The 21483-nt window shown below is 45.0% G+C and overlaps 1 protein-coding gene and 1 long non-coding RNA gene across 2 annotated transcripts in view; both read left to right on the top strand.

Annotated features, from left to right (window-relative positions):
* Positions 1–21483, top strand: part of LOC142582056 (neprilysin-3-like) — a 79524-nt gene that overhangs the window by 8486 nt on the left and 49555 nt on the right. The gene's annotated exons all lie outside the window — the stretch shown is intronic.
* On the top strand, positions 13131–17042 carry LOC142582055 (uncharacterized). The gene is made up of 3 exons (XR_012828370.1): positions 13131–13505; positions 14513–14644; positions 16750–17042. It is a non-coding gene; the product is annotated as an uncharacterized LOC142582055 (long non-coding RNA).

Genomic DNA, 21483 nt, shown 5'->3' with positions numbered 1-21483 from the left:
GTGGAAGAAGGGGACGACACGACCAATAGATCAGAGGGTGCCACCTCTGCAGTGTACGACATTATATGACGAGCTAATGGGGAACAGCAGAATGTTTCTCCTTGCTAAATAAAATAAGTAAAATACAATTCAATATTATACGGCAAGTTCTGAAGTATAAACGTGTGGTGCCGGGTGTTTACGCAATGCAGAAGTAATTTATTAATGTCATTCTTTTTCATTTTAAGCCGACAGACGGTATCGCAAGCGTAAATGAGTTGGCAGAGCGCAGCGCTATGTCATCTGCTACTAGGAGCTTGCACGATGCACGCAACAGGAATGCACTGCCAGTACTTCCTATGTAGCGAGCGCAAGAAAACCTTGAACTGGTTTTTAGGGTCACATTTACAAGCCGAATATATCAATTTTCCTTGTTTTTTTTGCCCTTCGTCATCGGCACGGACGTGACTCAATCGCCGCCGCGCTGCCGCTGTTCCTGCAATCTGCCCCCCAGCGCGTCGCGTGGTAGAAGCAATGGTACTTGAAATCGATCATCACGATACACGGGCGTTGCACTGCCTTCGGGAAGTAAAATCGAAGAGTGTGGGTCTGAGGGTGCGCGCTGTGCCGTGAAATTGAAGAACAAAGTGCGGCACTCCCGAACTAGAGAATAAAGGGCAGCCAAATAAGAGATCTCCACAATATCTTCCCGTACTGACTGTATGGTTTTATCAGCCTAACGAAGGAAGCGCTGGACCAGCCTAGATTGAAACCTTCTCATTGCTGAATGGCGATCTGCGATGCATTCAGGCTGGTTATAGCACTGGGAATTCAATCTCACCATGCAAATATTTCCTTGGCATTGGCTTTGAAGCGGAGGTCACGGGAAAGCTGACCCAGCCCTTCTACCTGCCAACACAGTAATGCCAGAGCAACTTCGTGAACAGTGTAGGCAGCAGAGATCTATAGGCATTCCGATGAATGCTTCGCTTACGACCGACCTCTGGGAGCTGCAGTCTGGTGGAGGTGAACCGAAGCGCGCAATTCCTTCCTCTACGTGGAATGACCACTGGTACGCTTGCATCCGAGTCTCCTCTAATGGATAGCGTAGCCTGCAAAAGGTCTATTTAGAAAGCCGGCAGGAGCGGTGCTACTCATTATCCGTCAAGTCTTTGAACGCGTATCGTACTTCCAGCAGTGGTCGACACCGAAAAAGCAACGCCGAGCAGACGACAAAGGCAAGTAATAGCCTCCGAAGCAATCAACGCACGTGCGCGCGACGCCCGCATGTCTCCGGGGCCGTGCGACCGGCGCGCGCGGCCAGGGTCGCAAGCCAACAGCCAAGCCACAGCAACGAAACCTAAAGCGGACTACCCGTTCGCTGGTTCCGCTTTTAGCCAAAGACGGGTTTGCTTTGGAAATGATTGACAGATGGGTAACGTGATCGTAATCTGACGCTATCTCTGACGGCCTCTGATGCAAGCGAAATTTTGACCAATCAGATGAAGCCAAGTGAACCAGTTCCCTTCCGAACCGTCATGATTCGGGCCCTGGTCACCGCCGTTACACCGCTTTCTTCCTCGCTCTTTCGCCATATCTTCGTCCGCTTTCCGCCTCATGATCCCGCTGCACCATCCTCTCTGCTTACCTCCTCGGGCTTCTTCGTTGTCGCCGCTTTTTTGTCCTCGGGTGCACGCTGCGTTAACTGTCTTTTGTTGTGCTCGTTCGCTCAGTTACAAGTGACGCTTACGTTTGCCGCAGGAAAGGACGCCTACGAGCAGCGCTCTCAGCGTAAAAGCTTATTGGTTCTCTTGGCATAACTGTTAACGACAGTTACAGCTACCGCCTCATGACTACAGAGATGGAAGATGCAGTAAATCAAAGGCATAGGGTTACAAGAAAGGTGACCCATATTTACGCTGCACGTAAATTAAGTATTTTCTGTTAACTAAACGCGGATTTAAGCAAATAAATTAGGCCAGTAAGGACATGCATTCAAGTTGGAAGCTTGGATTAAAAGACCAGTTAACATTCAATGTGCATAATGATGGTTTCTTTATACTGATAGCTTTGTTGGAGAGTTTCAGCCAAGCCACATTATTGCACCGATAAGCATCTCGTATTTCAGCATCGCATTATGACGGGAAGGCAAACGAAACCAGCATATGGAATAATCGTGGAGCTTTGGATCAAAAGAGCTGCTGAACTAATTGTGCATAAAAGCTTAAAATGATGTACGCGAACATCTGCACCAGTCGAGACACGCCACAGTGCGAAAATGTTTCATATAAGCGGATGGCAGCGAGCAGACCTTTCCAACTTCGGAACTTCACATTTTCCTACTCCTCGTATTACAAAGCAGTATGAAGCATACCTGACACAGCATATTGTCACGTGGTGGTGACGTTGAATAACACAGTAGCAATAGTGTGAACGACAAAAATAACTTTTATTGGGCGAACCTGTGCCCACAAAACAGGCTACACTTATAGCACAACGATAGCGGCGAATACGGTCGGCGATCGTCGAAAATATGATCAGCGGGTCAAGCGCGTCCGCTTTTATACATCAATCGTCGAATGCTCCAGAGTAATCCCTTGGACCCGCGTGCCTTCTACAAAGTTCTACATTATTCGCGTCGCGTACACAAGCGATCAGATTACACAAGGTTCGGTCACAGGCAGCGGATGGAAGCATCGATAACATTCCAGAAGCTTCCGATACATGCAAGCGCGTCCTGCGCTGTACGATAACATTTGTTAGGCGGTGATACATGTCGCCCGATAAAGACAAATAAGTACACGTGTCAATATTAACGTAGCATTTATAAAGTTACCTTCCATTTTTCACCTAGCCCAAGATGTGAAGCCAGCCTGATTGCAAGTATTTAGAAAATTGTGAAAACATACTGTTACAGACGCAAATTTAGTCCATTTTCTAGTATTATTTGCTAATGATAATTTTCACAGTTGTTTCCGGAGCCTATGCTTCTGTACTTTTACGCTATTCAGCAAAAACGTGTAGTTTTCATTTTTAGCTACGCCACTGGAGTGTATGTTACTGCAGTTGTATATGCCACTTCGACTATTTCTTGCTCTGTATTAAATTCATCATCATCATCAGCCTGGTTACGCCCACTGCAGTGCAAAAACCTCTCCCATACTTCTCCTACAACCCCGGTCATGTACTAATTGTGGCCACGTCGTCCCTGCAAACTTCTTAATCTCATCGGCCTACCTAAATTTCTGCCGCCCCCTGCTACGCTTCCCTTCCCTTGGAATCCGGTCCGTAACCATTAATGACCATCGGTTATCTTCCCTCCTCATTACATGTCCTGCCCATGCCCATTTCTTTTTCTTGATTTCAACTAAGATGTCATTAACTCGCGTTTGCTCCCTCACCCAATCTGCTCTTTTCTTATCCCTTAACGTTACACATATCATTCTCCTTCCCATAGCTGGTTGCGTCGTCCTCACTTTGAGTAGAACCCTTTTCGTAAGCCTCGAGGTTTCTGTATTAGTGTTGACAATACTTTGGGACCACATCAGTGAGATATGCTGCCCCTCATCAGAGCTCCTAGAGAAAATAATTGTCGGAAATAAATGTAAATTTAATTCAAAAATGCAAGGCAAAATGGCATCACGATCACGATCATTCCGCTCTGCGAAGGTGTTGACCAGTACTGCTACACATATCGCATGTTCGCAATCGCCGATAGGCCGTTTTCAAAGAACAATAGGTCACACTGCAGATCCTAGGCTGAAGAAAACGGAGGCTTTCCAGGATAAGGTTGTCAAACAGGTAGAAGAGCTCAAAAGTGAGCTAAATATCGAACGTGATGCACGAAAGGGGGTGAAAGAAAAAGACTTAAGCAGCCGAGGAAAAGTCGAACAGGGTCGCCATCGTGAACGAGAATGGTTGTGACATTGGAACGCTGTCTGCCAATATGACAGGAGAGGGAGTGTCAACAAAGCACGTGGAATGCGCGCAGCGTGGGGAGGGAGTAGCGGGAAAGAGCTGCAGCTACCTTGATGTGGCCACAAAGGAAAAGCCTGAACCTAGGCGTCAATGCCCCTTGTCAAGTCCAACTCGCCGAAAAAGGAGGACAAAGGGAACCAGCTAGAAGCCTCGGCAGAAGGAGCGAGTGAAAGGGTGTTTATCGCCGGCGACTCAAACCTGGCTAGGTGCTCAAATGTAATTGCGGAGAGGGTGAAAGATGACAAAAGAGTGGCGGTAGGCACATTTCCAGAACCGACTTTGGAGGCTTTCATGGAGCGAGCAAAAGCAAAGCTCGCCGAAAATGCCCACAGACGCAATCTTGTCGTAGTGGTAGGTTGGCTAAATAGCGTCCTAAACAAAAAATGACAGGACTAGCCCAGCGCTTGGCGAAGGTGGTAGATGCCTTGCGCGAGCTGTCCCTTCAAGTGCAGATCGTGGTGTTGACGGTGCCGGAGGTGCCTGTACGTGACCGTCACGTACAAAGAGACGTAGTGGCTGCTAATGAGGCGATATGGAAAATGAGCCGAGAGAGAGGCTTCGAGGTTGTCGAAGTAAAGAGGGAAGTTAGAAGGAGGGGTCGTTTTAAACGATACGGGATCTGCTTCAATTAAAGGCTTGCACGAGAAGTGGGCTGGCGACTTGGTGGTCGTGCTGTTGGTTTTTTAGGGGGCCCACGGGCACTCAGGAGGCCAGGGCAGGTAGTAATCAATAGCCTCCTAGGGTAACCTCGGAATAGCATCGCTTTCATTAAGAGAAAAAGGAGGAAACCAAGAAAGGGAGCTCGGCATACAGTAGGCTACATAAAAATGCAGGCCGGCAGAAGAAAGGAAAAGTGGGTGGAGATAGAGGAGCAGTAGAATAGAGAACAGATACGGGTTTATGCGGTTAAAGAAATGCACCTTCGATACTAGCAAGAGCCGCTAATGATTGTGAATTATGTGTGGGAAGTGTGCAACAGGACTAAATCGCAAAGAAAGGGAGGGGGGTAAGAATGCTCATCCATCAGGGAGTCAAATGGACAGTTGTAAAATCAAAATGTCAAAAGCATCTTTCGTTATCATATACACCCGTGAGAAAAAGTATACGGAAGAGGGACTACATGATAAAGCTGATTCATTTGCCTGCCTGTGAATGAAACTTGCAATTGACAACTGCAGCACAAACTTGGCATTGCGAACATTTCAATGTACTCGTCAATTTCAGTTTCTGCAGATTAATTACGAATAAATTCAGTTTTTTTTTCGGTGACCCTGTGGTCCGTATACTTGTGCTCACTGGTGTACAATGAGAGGGAAGAAAACTTGGCTGGGCGTAAGCTATATGTACACCGGAAACAATTCCAGAGAGAAGAATCAAAGGTTAGTGGAATGTCTAAATGCCGGTATTATTGGCTTCGATAATGGTGCCGAAATTATCCTAATCGATGACATGAATGGACACATACAGCATCTAGATGATTATACCGACAACAACGGGAAGACAATGCTAAATCTTTCTGAGCAACATAACCTCGTTAAGCGTGAATGCAGGGCCTAAATGTGAAGGCCAGACTACGTGGGAAGTGGGAAATCGGGAATCGACCAGGGATTACGACCTGATTACTGAAGGAATTCATGATACTTGAGAGAAATGGTCGATGACCAGGAAGGGTATAGCAGCATAGTGCGTGACAATAAACGCCTCATTTTGAAAATGGGATATGTAGTTGCGACAGGAGAGCAAGGAGCACAATATGGCCAGTTCAAGTTTGAACGCTGAGGAAATACCAAATATGGTCAAAATGTCTCGAGGAAGAACTTGGCGAATCGCCAAGCAAACTGGGGGAATACATTGGGATTCTAAGTGTGATGACTACAGAAATACGTAAAGAAAAGCAAGATGCTCGATGTATAGGAAAAGAAAAACGGAAAAGCTGGTGGAACAGGGAGATAGGAGAAGCGATCGCCGAACGACAGAAAGCATCCCGAAAGCACAGGCAGGCCCTAAAAAGCGCAGCTGCCACCGAATGAAATAGCCAGAAAATGAGAAATTTACCGGGAGGAAAAACTTATGGTTCAAATACTGGTTCAAGCAAAGATAAAAGGTGAAAGCGAATGTTGGTTGCCAGAAATACTTGAGGGAGAGAAGGCCGCACCTAGAATACGTTGGAACCACATAAGCTTATTAGGCAGAAAGTCTCGAACAATACAAAAACATATCCTAGAAGAATATTTAACAAAGTGGAAGGGGACACGGCATTAAATTACACTCGAAAAATAACAGCCTAATCTTTCAAAGGCAATGACGAGGTTTTGCTTCAGGAAGAAAAAGAGCATGAAGGAGAACCAGATGGGGGAAAAAGAGCTGAAGCTGACAAATTTCAACAGGAAGAAAGCCGAATAGAAAATTACGAAGCGAACAGGCACAGGACTAGATGAGGTTCGCGCTAGGCTTCTTAATGAACTAGGTCCAAAAAGTAAGAAAGCTCTGTTGAAAGCAGTAGAAAAAAGTTTAAAAGATAGGCGAATACCAGGCAGTTTGCGACAAAGTTGAATAAAATTAATTTATCAAGGTAAGGGGGACAGAGATAGAATTCACTCCTATAGACCTTTCACCATTATATCGGTAATATACAGGTTAGCAATGCAGGCAAATAAATTAAAGCTGCCACCATGGGAAGAGAATAATGGCATTTTCGGTGAACTTCAGAATGACTTCAGAATAGGTAGGCGTCTGGATAATAACTTATTTGTCCTTACTCAGTCTGTTGAGATATTGAGTGTAGAAAGGAGACCGTTATATGTGGCCTTTTTAGACATTACAGGAGCGTATGTAAATCTAGACCGCAACATTTTCTGGGATATTCTGGAACGGGAAGGCTTAAGTGACCATTGTCTACAGCTTTTCAGAGAGATTTACCTAGAAAATACCGTTTGCGTTGAATGGGAAGGGATGAGGAGCGAGGAGAAAGTTGATATCAACAAGGGACTGATGCAGGGGTGCCCCTTATCCCCGCTGCTGTTTATGATGTACATGGTGAGAATGGAAAGGGTGCCAGAGGAAAATAATATGGGCTTGTGTGCTTGTTTACGTTTTTCCAGGCGACCACTTGTCACCGCCTAACAAATGTTATCGCACAGCACAGGACGCGCCTGCATGTATCGGAAGTTTATGGGATGTTATCGATGGTTCTATCCGCTGCCTGTCACCGAACCTTGTATAATATGATTCCATGTATGCGCGACGCGAATAGTGTAGAGCTTTGTGGAAGACACGCGGGTCCCAGCGATTACTCTGGAACATTCGAAGACTGATGTATAAAAGCGGACTTGTTGACCGGCTGATCAGATTTTCGACGATCGCCAACTGTTTTCGCCGGTGTCGCCATTTTTTTGAAGCATACCCTATTTTTGTGGGCACAGGTTCGCCCAATAAGGTTAATTTTTCCATTCACAGCTTTGTTGCTGTGTCCTCAACCGTCACTACCACGTGACATCTGGTGGAGGTTCTTTGCGTTCATGTACCGGACTCTCCAATAAAGCCATGATCCAAGCCCGAACGCAGAAGAAAACACCAAAGTTGCCAAGAACCAGCGAGGTAGCCGCAGGCTGCAAGGACTGCCCCCCGAGCACGGACTTTTGCCTGAGACTACCAGGAAGATTGTCACGAAGACATCCCAAATGGCAGCCCCGGTGTCCTCCATCGTGCTACAGCAGCCCAGGGACCCTCCGACCTTCCGCGGTTCAACATTCGAAGATTCGGAAAGCTTGCTTGAGACGTACGAGAGGGTCACTATGCTTAGGAACTGGAACAGTGACGACAAGCTACGCCATGTATTTTTCGTATTGGAAGATGCCCCCAGGACGTGGTTCGAGAATCCAGAGGCCACCTTAACGACGTGGAAGCTGTTCCGCAGCGGCTTCCTGCAGGCATTTACAAGCGTCGTGCGAATAGAGCGAGCCCAAGTTCTACTAGACAGCCGAGTGCAGCTACCTAATGAGAACGTTGCCATCTTTACGGAAAAAATGAGCCGTCGGTTCCGCCACGCCGACACGGAAATGCCTGAGGAGAAGAAAGTCCACCTGCTCATGCGTGGTGTAAAGAAAGAACGTTTCGGCAGAATCATGCGAAGCCCACCGAAGACAGTCGAAGAGTTTCTTACGGAGGCCACAAGCATCCAGAAGACCCTGGAAATGCGGAACCGGCAATTCAACCGCTGCACGAGCTCAATAAGCCACGCCGTAGTTCCGTCACTGGCCACCGACAACCTGCGCTAGACTATCAGAGCGGTCGTGCGGGAGCTGTTTCAGAAGCTGCTCCCTTCATCGCAGACACAAGTGGCTTCGATTGCCGACGTCGTACGTGAGGAGCTCCAACAATCACACCGAGTAGCCCCTGAATAGCCGCAGTCAGCCGCAAGCGTTGACGTACGCCACTTTAGCCCGCCGTCACGTTCCCCCTCCGCGCCCGCGGCAGGGCCCAGTGACGCCACAGTTACGTCGTCCGCCACAGTCGCCAGGAAGACAGACGTCTGGCGCACTCCTGACCACCGCCCGCTCTGTTACCACTGCGGGGAAGCGGGTCACGTCTGTCGCCGATGCCCATACCGGGAGATGGGACTGCGAGGGTTCGCCGTTAACACGCCGCGACCACAGCTTGGCGAACGACCTTGCGATATCGCCGACTACCTCGCCGTCACCCAGTGCAGCCCTCGACGACCACGCTTTCGTTCTCCGCCAACAGGCCGCTACCTGTCGCCGCAGGGACTCCATACACTGACCCAGACCGGGCCCGGTCCGTGAGCCAATATCCGGAAACCTAAAAGCAGCAACCTATGTAGGTGCGGTTGCTGTTCGTCAAACTAAGATCCTCCACCGCCTACGAAGACTCCGAAGAGACTGCCTCGACGACATGACAGCGACACGCCGCAGTCCCGACGAAGTCTGCACACTAAACATTTTACACCCTTATGGGTGTTAAGAGGGGTGCTTTCTGCATTTACACCCACGTCCACACCCTTTGAGCACACTTTTCGGTCAAAACACCCTATCACAAGGGTGTATACCACACATAAGGTGCGACTTTGCTAGAAGAAGGGTGTTAAATCAACGACTGAAGGGTGCTGAACGCATTGATGCATAAACATAAGTAACGTGTACACGCCCACGCATTGAGCAAGGTGTGTATGTATTGCATTTTTAATGCGAAAGCATTTTATGGCCTTTCAGGTAGGGAAGATGGCGTTCTCCGCAACAACCATCCATACGGGACCCTGCTCATGCCAATCTTGTCATTTCCCTTGAAAGCATTCAGAACCGCGCCGCCCTTTTATTCTCTCAAATTATTCACACAAAGCACAACATGGTTTCCGAAAAAACTTTTCATGTGAAACCCAACTTCTTTCTTTTACTCACAGCCTTCATCTTATTCTCGACAAAGGTTCTTTCGCAGACTGTGTTTTCTTTGATTTCGCCAAGGCCTTCGACAAAGTGTGCCATAAATTACTTCTATTTAAACTTAGTAAACTTAATCTTGATCGTCACCTGTTAGCATGGCTTGAACATTTTCTATTTAATCGGTCACAGTATGTTGTGGTTGAAAATCATATGTCCTCATCTAATCCTGTAGACTCTGGTGTGCCCCAAGGATCTGTTATAGGCCCTCTTCTTTTTTTAATTTACATTAACGACTTACCCAATGACGTTTGTTCTAACATTTACCTTTTCGCAGATGACTGTGTTATCCTCCGTGAAATCTCGGACAAATCTGATAACAAATTCTTACAAGACGATATAAACGCTATCTCTAACTGGTGTGACGTATGGTTTATGCAACTTAACCTAAGTAAATGTAAATGTATGCGTGTAACTCGCAGCCATATTCCTCCACCGAACTATTACCTTAATGATACTCCGCTGGAGGTCATAACATCGTATAGATACCTAGGCGTCCACATAACCTCATCACTTTCCTGGTCGTTGCACATCGACAACGTAATTAACAATACTAATCGCATGCTAGGTTATCTTCGCCGAAACTTTTCTTCTGCTCCTACATCATTAAAATTAATTCTATACAAAACGCTTATTAGGAGTAAAATGGAGTACGCCTCATCCATCTGGGACCCGCACCTCGAAACGCTTACTCAATCACTCGAACTAATCCAAAACAATGCCGTACGTTTCATTCATAGCAACTATAGCCGTACATCAAGCGTAACTGCCATGAAAAACTCTTTGCTGCTTGCTCCTCTCTCAGCCCGGCGTAAGTGCTTTCGCCTTGCTTTATTTCATAAACTATATTTCCACAATTCGTACCTACGCGATAATCTAATATCACCTCCTACCTACATTTCCTCTCGCATCGACCACAGCCATAAGGTTGGAATCATTCAGTGCCGCACCAGAACCTGTAACGAATCATTCATTCCTAGGACCTCTCAGGAATGGAACCACCTTCTTGGCGCAGTTATCGCAATCAAGGACAACTCAAAGTTTCGTTCGGCCTTATCAGACATCATCACTCCCGGATGCAATTAACTAATCACATTTGTTGTTTATTGCTGCTTTGTTTATTTACTTGTGTATGTTTTTTTTACCCACTCCCCTCTGTAATACTTCGGTCTTGAGGGTACAATAAAATAAAAATAATAAAACGTCATTCTAGCGTCACGTCCATGAAAAGAACACTAGGTCAACCTGACCTTTGGTTACGTCGTAGGTACCTTCGTCTCTGTATTTTTCGTAGAATATGGTACTTTAACCCTTCTCTTAAAGAAAATATTTTCACCCCACCAAGTTATATCTCGTCTCGCATGGACCATCCACACAAAATTCATGTGCCATTCTTCCTTTTTGCCAAGAACAGCCACAGAATGGAACCGCCTTTCCGCCTCCAGAGTCTCAATTTGTGACACCATTAATTCAACAACGCTGTCCAAAGTGTCTTACAGTTTGATTTTCTATTCTTGCCCTGCACTGCAAATATTGTATACTTTCACCCCTTCTTTCTGTTGTATCTACTAGGCCTTGAAAGTATGTATAATAAAGCAATAAAATGTGACGTCATCAGCGTCTTGTATGACGTCAGTAGTAATACAGAAGGTAGTAAATAGAACAACGTTAATTATGAGCAATTATGGGTAAATAATGTGTATTAGGGTGGAATAAATTCGGTTAAGGTTCGTACAAACTGTAGCAAGGTGGATTGCGGCAGATGAAGGTATAATTGTAAAGGACACGTGACAATGTAGGACGTATCACGGTCACGTGATAATTGCAAGTGTACATCCATGAAGTCATTAAGTTTTCGCATTCCTAAGTGACTGTCGATCTTTTTCTAGGATTCTGATGTTACTGGCATGACGGCCACTCCAAAATGTATCATTGAGAAAATGTACGCACTTTCACTTACAATTTAATTATCACTATATTTTGTGCTCACAATTATATTATCATGCAATTAAACACTTCTAAGACAAACTGCAATAGCAGAATGAAAACGCGCGAGCAACTTGCACAATTTTGCACGAATGTTTCGGTGTCCTTAAAAGCCCAACAAAAAGTGGCGAAATTAAAGAAGCTGTGTGGATACATTGCTGAACAAATAGGGACGTGCTGTTAGACGAGCCTCTGCTGAACAATGGCATCAACGCACAATTTGCTTGGTGAAGCCATAACGAAGACATTTATAGCGGCGAGATCACGCTGGAAGTTCTCAAATCCGAATCTCCACGTACCTTGCCTAAGTTATTCAGAGTTTTACTAAGCTACTGGTCTGCTTTCTAAGCGCATCCTCGGACACAGTTTGTAAGGCTCAGCCTATATATTAGGGGCTGGTGTAGTCAAAGCTGTAATTGCTTATCCACAGCATACGCTCTTACAAACACATTCTTCAGTCGCCTCATGAATGCTTACGCGTCGCTGTCGCACGACCAAGATGTGAGGGTCTTTATCGAGCCAGGATATCGCTGTAACTACGCTGTGACCTCGCAAGGTTGCTTCGTTCGGCCGCAGCAAATAATCCAACCGCACCAGCAGAAAAGCGCGGATCGTCTCGGTCACGGTCCCGATTTGTGTACTGTACCCTCAGTCATGCAGCACAGACTGCGCCTCCCCCCAAAAAAAATGCTCGGCACAAAACGTAGTAACAACTACCCGCCTCACCGCTCTAGTTGGAGACCAGAACGAAGCAGCAGCAAACAGGCGGCCATGCGAGCAAGCAAACCTGTCAGAATAAACGTTCAATTTGCGCGGCCGCCCCCTGCCCAATGAAAAGCGACCGGAAGTGACGGGAGGACGCTGTACAGTCACATGCCGTCACTTCGGCGCGCGGCAGGACGGGAAGGCGGAAGCTACGCCATTATTGCATTCTCTCGCTACGTGAAATGCGTTCGCGTCTCGCGCTGTGCGAAATAATTTTACACGTGTGATTAGTTTTGTGCGCGGTGTAGAAAAAGGTGTGGCCCGTGCTTTGTGTATTACTCGTGCTCCACTTCAAAGCAAAGCGTTCGTACGCACTGGAAGATGGATCCACGGACGCTGAGACTGGCAGTTGCAATGTGCCCTGTGTCGGCGGTCGGTAGTACTGCCATAATGGGAATTTTCAGGCAAGTGCCCATTTATTTGGTATTTCTTTGGTGGGTTACGTGTTTATGTTCGCTCTAAAAGTTTCTTACTGTGATCTCGTAGCATAATTCACTAATGTAAGAGCAAGAGCAGCTGCACTCCTAGTAGGGCAAGTTAACTACCTCGATCGCGCCCAGTCTTATATCGGGCGCGGTGCGCCTGCATAGTTACGCTTTGTTTCTCGGCGCTTGAACGTTCGTAGATGTGATTCTTTTGTGCGTTCAGCGTGGCTTCTTGTAATGTGGTCGACCACTTTTGCGTCGCGTAGAAAAAGGACGACTGACTTTGCCACCTTTCGAAAGAACTGGCGCGGTATTGGTTCTCCCTGATGCGGTCGCGTGCTGCTGTTGCTGCTTGCCGGGCGCTTTTAGCATGTTTTCGGCTCGTTTTGTCTGTGCGTGTGTGCGTGCTCGCGCTTGGCTCGATTCGTGTGTGTGCATGCGCTCAGCTCGCTTTGTGTGCGTGCGTGCGTGTGTGTGTGTGTGTGTGTGTGTGCGCGTGCGTGCGTGCGTGCGCGCGCGCGCGCGCGCGTATGTGCATGCCGGTTTGTATGGGCCGGCGTGCTTGCGTGTGTCTAGTGCGTACGTGTTTTGTGAGCTTGTTTCTGTGTGGGTCGCTGTGTGTGCGTGCACGTGATAGCGTGTCTGCCTGCATGTATGTGTGCTTGTTTGTGTTTATCAATGTGCGCGTGCGTGCTTTTGTGTCTGCGCTTTGAGAGTGCGTATATTTGTGTGCGCGCGAGTGCGTTTTGTGTGCGTGCATATGTATTGCATAAGGCCGGTAGAGTTTTACTCGCAATAAAACTCTTCCAATTTGGTGCAGCGAGTGTTGCCGCCTGAAACCCGAGTTTGGTTTCAAGCCAACCTGGACAACTGCTGTATGAGGCGCCGTTTCTCAGGAGGATCAGTGGGAAGGCGTCAGGTATACGCTTCCTCCTTTTTCCCTCCTCTGCCCTGATGAATTGATATCCTTGATTGTTATTCTAAAGGGAACCTTACATCCAGAGCATAAATAAATGATTAAGAAATCTGGTAGTCTGTTTCACAATTACACTAATTCTGATCTTAAAGACGTGAATTTCCCATTAGCCCACATTTCCGTTGATACAGACAACCGCTGAAATTGTGAACAGGAGGTTATTCGAGACGTCCTACGTATATAGCAATTGTCCTCAGGAGCTCTAATGAATTTTGAAAATTTGGAGTGTTGTTGTGCTTTAGAGGTATCATATGCAAGCTTTAGGTCTCTCCTGGTAGTTTGCATGCCCTTCAAGAGCTGTCACCTACAGCCCTATTGAAATTCGTAACTAGAGTTTGGAGAACTGGGGAAGCTGGAAGGCTTGTCCTGGCTCTCGAGAAAGTGTTTAAGCAGGAAGTGTAGGTCGAGGAGTTTGGGGTTGGTCCCACGAAGGCTTTTTTATGCCTTAGCAGTACGAGTGTCAAAGGATAAAAAATGCAGTGTGTCAAGCGTGGGAAGCTGCTTATGTGGTAGAGGCTTGTGTGTTTGTTGTGTGTGCGTGTGTGTGTGCGCACGCGCGTGCATGCATGCGTGCGTGCGTGTATGTGAATTCGCTCCTCACAAGGGAGTGTGTGTGTGTAAGTGAGCTAGCTACTTCTTTGCTGGTGCTATTTGCCAAAAATTGGGAAGAAAACACAATGATCATTATAACTTGAAATAATAAGCTATGCAAAGCATGCTGGCAGAGTAGCGACAGCAGCGTATGAGCATACAAACGTGCAGCTGTGTGACAATGTTAATGCATGACTGCAACATTTGGAAGGAAGCTTGCTTCTTTTTCAGTAAGCAGCACAAAGTCCATATTTTTTTGCTTTTCTCGTGCAAATCAAAACGAGGCTCATTGCCAGTGATCTTGTCTTTAATTCTAATAGCATTTGTTTATCTTGAACTTAGAGCGTTGTTTCTCGCAGGTCATGCAGATGATAGCAGCAATTTCACAATGCCCAGCCTTGGTGCCCTCCATCAAGAGCAAGCCACTTGCGTTCGCCTTCAGGCAGATAGATGGTTGATGTCTTCTAGGAAGCAGTTGGGAAGACAACATTGTAAGTAGATATAGGGGTGAAGTTTAATATAGTAAGTAAAGTTATAATTTAAAACTCTGAGGCTCCTTGGCGGCCTAAGCTTGATATTATGTGCAATTGTGTGTGTTTTTAAATATTGCCGGTTGTACTGCATACTGCAGGTATGACTGCTGATCCAAAGCATACACTTGCATTTTCTTGATGGCCTTTCATAATGAGGATTTTCTTTGTGCAAGAATATTCACAGACTGGAGCATTCCAGCATGATATTCTTTATTGTGCATTCAGTGCTAATTTCGTATGACCTTCCTGCTACCAATGTTTTTGCAGGAAAAGAATATTTCTTTACTCTATGCAATGAGCTTGTTATTTGCTCGTTGCATTACTCTGCTACCTTTAATTTAATCCCGTATAATTCTCAAAACCTTAAAATTTGCACTGTTTTTATTTCAAATACAATATCAAAATGCGCCGGATTGCAATCTAGACTGCAAGGGATTTGAAGAAATCACAAGAAACTAGGACCTCTCATGGGTGTTAAAAAACATTTCCGCAGGCATTGCGCCTATTTCTTGTACTGAGCTAGCTGCTCATGAATATTGCAAGCATATGTCATTTCACACAGTTTTCCAGGATATAGTAGGCCTATCATTGTCACTAAGCACAACCTTTCCTCATTTGCATCATGAAAATCTGCCTCATGCTTAATTTGGGACGTCTTGAAAAATGAATGTTTCATAATTTTGAAACTACACAAAGTATTGGTTAGGGCTTCGCAGTTTTCAGACAACTTGACCATGTTGAGCCTAGCCATTACAAGACGAGAAAAACAAAACATGCACAGGACTCATTCAATCAAATGCAATGCTTTGGTGATTTTAGATGTGGAAATATGTACTTTTAGGCGGGAGAGGGTGGGTAGCCAATTTACAACCATAGCGACTCATGCGGGTAGTGGCAACACAGGATGAGAAATGGTTGTGGCTCTGAGGTTCATTGAATATGAACACTTATATACAATCCACACCCCCCCCCCCCAATGAGGGGTAACCGTGCAATATATTTCGGGTGGTAAAGATGATTTTTTTAGGAGACGAGAAATTTCAGGCTCTAGTTGAGAGGCTACATAAAGAAGGACCATGTATGTATTCAGAGAATAACATAAACTGCCTAGGAGGGGTATCACAGTTTAGAGCATGAAGTAAAAAGTGGGGGCATGACGAAGGATCATAAGTTTATTTAAACTTATGATCTTTGGGAATACTACTTGTCACCATATCGCCAAGCTAACCCATTGAAAGAAAGGGGCCTGCTCTAAGGAAAATAGTTACCACATGCTAAATTTTCAAGGAAAGTATGCCGAAATGTCAGTTCTTACTGAATTAGTAAATAAGAAATACACAATAAATTTCAGTATACAGAAATGGTCTAATAAACTGCATTGGAGAGTTGGAGATTGTTGGGCTGAATGCAGGTATTGCAGGGCAAATGAGAATGCCAGTGGGGGTTCCCTCATTTTCATTTTGTGTGCACTCTCTGCTAAATTACTCTTTGTCTACTAGTGTAATAATATTGTGTAAAAACAGCCATTTTTTAATGTCTTGTGCATGTCACTCTTAATGTGCCATATCCCGTAAGGTTCTCAGCTGCAGTACTTATAAGTGTAATGCAGAGATATATTGCAGATTTCATGTCAATTTATATACACATACACATACGCACACATACACTCTTGGACATACACACTCTTGGTCAGATACACACTCTTGGACAAATGTCTGTTGAGAGATGTCATTGGTAGTGTCATTAAATTTAATTCACTCTTATTTTCTAAGGTGAAAAGGCTACTGTAAATTTATTTGCTTTTGCTGCTGTATGTGCCTTGTATTCAAAGTGACATAGTGGTTTAGTGTTCACATTAAATGCAATTCCTAAATTTGCAAAATGAAAATTTCTCCTACCTTTCACCTGTCTTGCCCAGTTGCCTGAGCTGTGCATTGTTCCCAGTCACATTAATTAAGTTTGTTACTTTCAGGAGCTTGTTGCCTTATCAAATTTTCCACAGTGTACATGTGTAATTGCACAGACTGAACTCTCATGATTCTCTTCTTATTTTGCTAATGCAGGACGCAAGATTCCAGCAATGCCATGCGCTGCATTTATTCGTCAAGATGCTCAGAGAATGGAGTCCCTGCACCTCGTGGTTAACCGTGAACATTTTTTTTTCTTTTGGAAAGCTAAACGTCATTTGCTGCATCAATTGCATTTTTGCAGCTCAGATGTGTACCATATTTTTCTAATTTTAAATCAATTGATATTCACTGTGCAGTATAAAAAATGATGTACAGTGGGAAGGACAAGGACTGCGAGAGATTACATACACTGCGCTGACTTCCAGCAATATTTTATTGCGTTGCCACATAGTGTGTTTATACACAAGAGGGGTCATGCACAGAAAATGAAAGGCAGTCACAAGGGGTGTTCTACAGCAAGTCATTGTACTTAGAACATGATCACATGAAAAAGAAACATCACAATTTCAATCTGTTGAGATACAAGACTTCACTAGGGGTCAGCGTGATAGAGGGGGAACTAACGCACACACTACCCAATTTTCTGCTGCAATCAGCTTCAATAATGTACCGGGTGAGCTGTGTCTCACTAGAACTTGCGTATCTTCAAAGAGGGGCATGCAGCGGCAGTCCCGGCAATGAATGCCCAAGTGGCCTTGAACAGTGTTATGGACGTTATAGTGCACTCTTAAACGATCATTTAGGCGCCTGCCTGTCCGTCCAACGTATTTACTGCCTCAAAACCGGAATATGGTAAACCACATTCGGTGCACATATCGCAAAATCTTTTCTGTGCCCGGCAGAGCAAGAACTCTGACGCGATTTAGGCGCGTTTACATGCTTACAGAGCTTTGCCAGCTTTTCCGGGGCTGAGAAAAGGACTGGGATTCCTGGAGGTTGCCGAATCTTTTTTAGCCTATCGGAGACATCATGCACATACGGTGGCACTGCGAACCTGTGTCTTTCAACCGGCTGGTTCCTTGACTGTGCTCATCACGTTTTGTGCCCTTCAGAAGCTGTTCTGCTATGGCTGAAATTAAGGCCAAAGGGTAGCCAACCCAAGAAAGGTGATCAACCTGTGCAGCTATACTATCTTGCATTTCATGTGAGCAAGATTTATTGAGGCTGTTAACGAGGCAAAACTTCACAATACCTCGTTTAACAAGCTTTGAATGTGCAGAGTTAAAGGGCAAGAGTGACTCCTTACTTCTTGGTTCAAAGCACTAGCACACCTGTTTGTTTTCAAGGCACTGCCTGAGATCTAGAAAGCGCAAAGAATCATCAATGGGGACCTCATTTGTTAGTTCTAGAGGCTGCAGCTCTTAAAGATCTCCAAGTCTTCCAAAGCAGCAGGCTCTAAAGCGTGATCAGTGCAATCAATAAATACCAGGTAGTAGTCCACAAACCTGCACACTTTGACAATGTGAGACGCATCCAGGTGACCTTGAATGTTTCAATCATGATTAGCTAGATAAATATCAGTGGCGGCGCCAAGCATGATCCTTCACAATATACAAATAAATGGTGTTTGTATAGGATCATGCCTGACGCCGCATATTTATCTAGCTCATGAATTCGATATTCAAGGTCACCTAGATGCATCTCCTGTCAAAGTGTGCAGGTTTGTAAATGGCTACCTGGTATTTATTGATTGCACTGATCACTCTTTCGAGCCTGCTGCTTCAGGAGTCTTGGAGATGTTTAAGAAAGCCTCTACAACTAACGCATGAGGTCTGCATTGATGATTCCTCGCGCTTTGTAGATCTGAGGCTGGTGCTTCGAACCGAGAAGTAAGAAGTCTCTTGCCCTTTAACTCTGCACACTCAAACCTCGTTAAATGAGGTATTAAAAGTTTTGCATCCTTAACAGCCTCAATAAATCTTGCTCACACGAGATGCAACATAGTCTTGCTGCACAGGTTGATCGCCTTTCTAGGGTTGACTACCCTTTGGCCTTAATTTCAGCCATAGCGGAACAGCTTCTGAGGGGCACAAATTGTGATGAGCCTGCTCAGTTAAGGAACCAGCCGGTTGAAAGGCACCGGTTCGCAGTGCCACCGTATGTGCATGATGTCTCCGATAGGCTAAAAAAGATTCGGCAACCTCCAGGAATCACAGTCCTTTTCTCAACCCACGAAAAGCTGGCAAAGCTCTGTAAGTGTAAACACGCCTGAATCGCGTCAGAGTTCTTGCTTTGTCGGGCACAGAAAACGTTTTGCGATATGTGCAACGAATTTGGCTTGGCATATTCCCCTATTTTGAGGCAATAAATACGTTGGACGGACAGGCGGGTGCCTAAATGATCGTTCAAGAGTGCACTATAACGTCCATAACACTGTTCAAGGCCACTTCGGCATCCATTGCCCTGGAACTGGCTGCGTGCACCTCTTTGAAGATACGGAAGTTTTAGCGCGACAGGTCATTCGGGAAATTATAGAAGCAAATTTCACCAGAAAACTGGGTAGTGTGTGCGTTAGTGCCCCCTCTATCACGCTGACCCTAGTGAAGTATTGTATTTCATGAGATAGAAATTGTTTTTTTTTCAGGTGACCACGTGCTTAGTACAATGACTTGCTGTTAGACGCCCCTTGTGACTCATTTTCTGCGCATGCCCGCTCTTGTATACATACACACAATGTGGCAACGCAATAAAATATTGGAAGTCAGCGCAGTCTGTCATCTCTCGCAGTCCTTGTAATTCACGCTGTACGTAATTTTTTCTCATTAATTGCCAACTATCCCAAGAAAGCACCTTTTTCAGTATATCTGTAATGTTTGATACGACCATTTGCTGGCAAATGTTAACAGTGTGATATTTAACTTGAACTTTTACATGACTTCCTGTGTTCTTTTAGTAACCAGAGTATGGCTAATTTATTAAACCATATTTGCTAATTTGCATACTCACATGCTACAGCAAGCCCTAATCTTGTATTATTGCATCTAAGTACAAATAATTTAGAAATTTACTATGTATTTTAATACACTGTCCACCTTTCGTGCTCAGCAAAATCGTTTACTCAACAGTGGTTTACTTTTATCAGGCCTTCTACTGCACTTTGCACCCACACAACAGTAAATGTGGAATATTCACTCGTGATTTATAGTAAGAAAAGAACCTATTTTCAAACTACATATTGGATATGTACCAGTGCCTTCGGGTTACAAGACAAAAATTTATAGAAACTGGAATTGTAGTTAGAAAATCTGCTACACAGCACCTTTAGCACAGAGAACTCTCGTTTCACAAAAGAGGACAAACTATGTAGGCACTAAAAAATTCTACATATTTTTCGTGCTCAAGTAATCTTGTTAGAAAGAGAAAATTAGCAATAATGCTGCTGGCTTAAGCCTCACTTAAAGCACGTCTACGCTTGGAAAGTATTGTTTCAGTCCGAAAAATGTTGGCCAGTTATGCTTATATCGACTTTCCAAACTGTTCATAATGCCTTGCGATTACATTAGTTTACAAAATAACAGGTGTCTTGTGCGTTTGCTCTGCATTTCAATTGCTTCCCTAATTCACCTTTGCAATATCCCTTTTTTTTTTCAAGGCATCAAAACTTCAATTTTCGTTCATTGAGCCTTATACTGAAAATTTATTCCTTTATGTGGCCCGAAACACTGCGAGGTCAACTTAGGCTCTTTCAGTGCCGCTATACATAGTTTCTTCTCTAATAACAGATTTGATCAATACATATATTTTAGATACCTTTGCGGGAAATGTACATGTTCTTGTACTTACCGATGTGTTTGGTGATTGTGCATGTTTATATTTTCTGTGATTTATGTATATCTTGTACTCTGTATTGCAGCATGCAATAAATATATTTACATTTTTCTTGAAAATGCAGCATATATCGTACCAGTCTGTTGCATGTTATGTGGATCTGGAAATCGTGATAACCGTTGGTGTTGAGCATATACATGCTCAAAATGACATTCGCTAGGTTGTATTTGTGCAGCGAAGACAGATTTTGCAATATACACCGCGAATTACTAATATGTAATGTGATCCACACGTATAGGTGTGTGTGTGCCCATCGAAGCTTCAAGGCCGGCTTTTCGACGGTGCGTTTGGTAGCCGAACTTGAACCTTCGGACACACGCGAGAGTTACGCGTGGATCGCTGTACATAGTAGTAATTGAAGGCGTGTACTGCCGAACCTGCCTTCCATACACACTATAAATAAAAGGGTGTACACCCTTCCAACACCCACATAGATGGGTGTTAATATGGACTTGCACCCCTACACCCTAAATTTATTTTGCTGGACACCCTTCCTCTAGGGCGCTATAATGGCACCCCAACTGTAGGGTGTAGACAACAGCACCCTTAGGGTGTTCGTCTGGCGACAAACTGATTTACACCCTTAAGGTTGTTAAAATGTTTAGTGTGTGGAAGCGAATAATACGCCGGCGAAAGACCACCTGACGACGCCACGTACCAGCCACAGGTCAACGGGACGTAGCCGTTAACCGACTCCAAGCCCTCACCATAGAGAAAGGAATAGAACAAGAGCGGACACTCGGGGAAAATTGGAAACAGGAAACACGTCACGCTATAGTATTAACGCCGACCAATTTGGGGCCGCGAGCATTGAAAAACAAAGAATGTGAAATGAGATTAACAGAAATTGTTTTATTTTTATTCTTTCCCGGAAAAAGTAAAGGTGTCTGCGTATAAATTAAATTAAACTTTGCTGCTTACTTCCGTTGCCTAGCAAAAAGCGAACCGGCGAATGACGACCCAGGTGTTTGCGTCATTCGTCAGACACACCGCCGAAGC

The sequence above is a fragment of the Dermacentor variabilis genome, chromosome 5 (assembly GCF_050947875.1).
Source record: "Dermacentor variabilis isolate Ectoservices chromosome 5, ASM5094787v1, whole genome shotgun sequence".
NCBI classification, from domain to species: domain Eukaryota; kingdom Metazoa; phylum Arthropoda; class Arachnida; order Ixodida; family Ixodidae; genus Dermacentor; species Dermacentor variabilis.
Note: the sequence above shows the minus strand (reverse complement) of the source record. Positions and strands in the feature narration are given on the sequence as shown.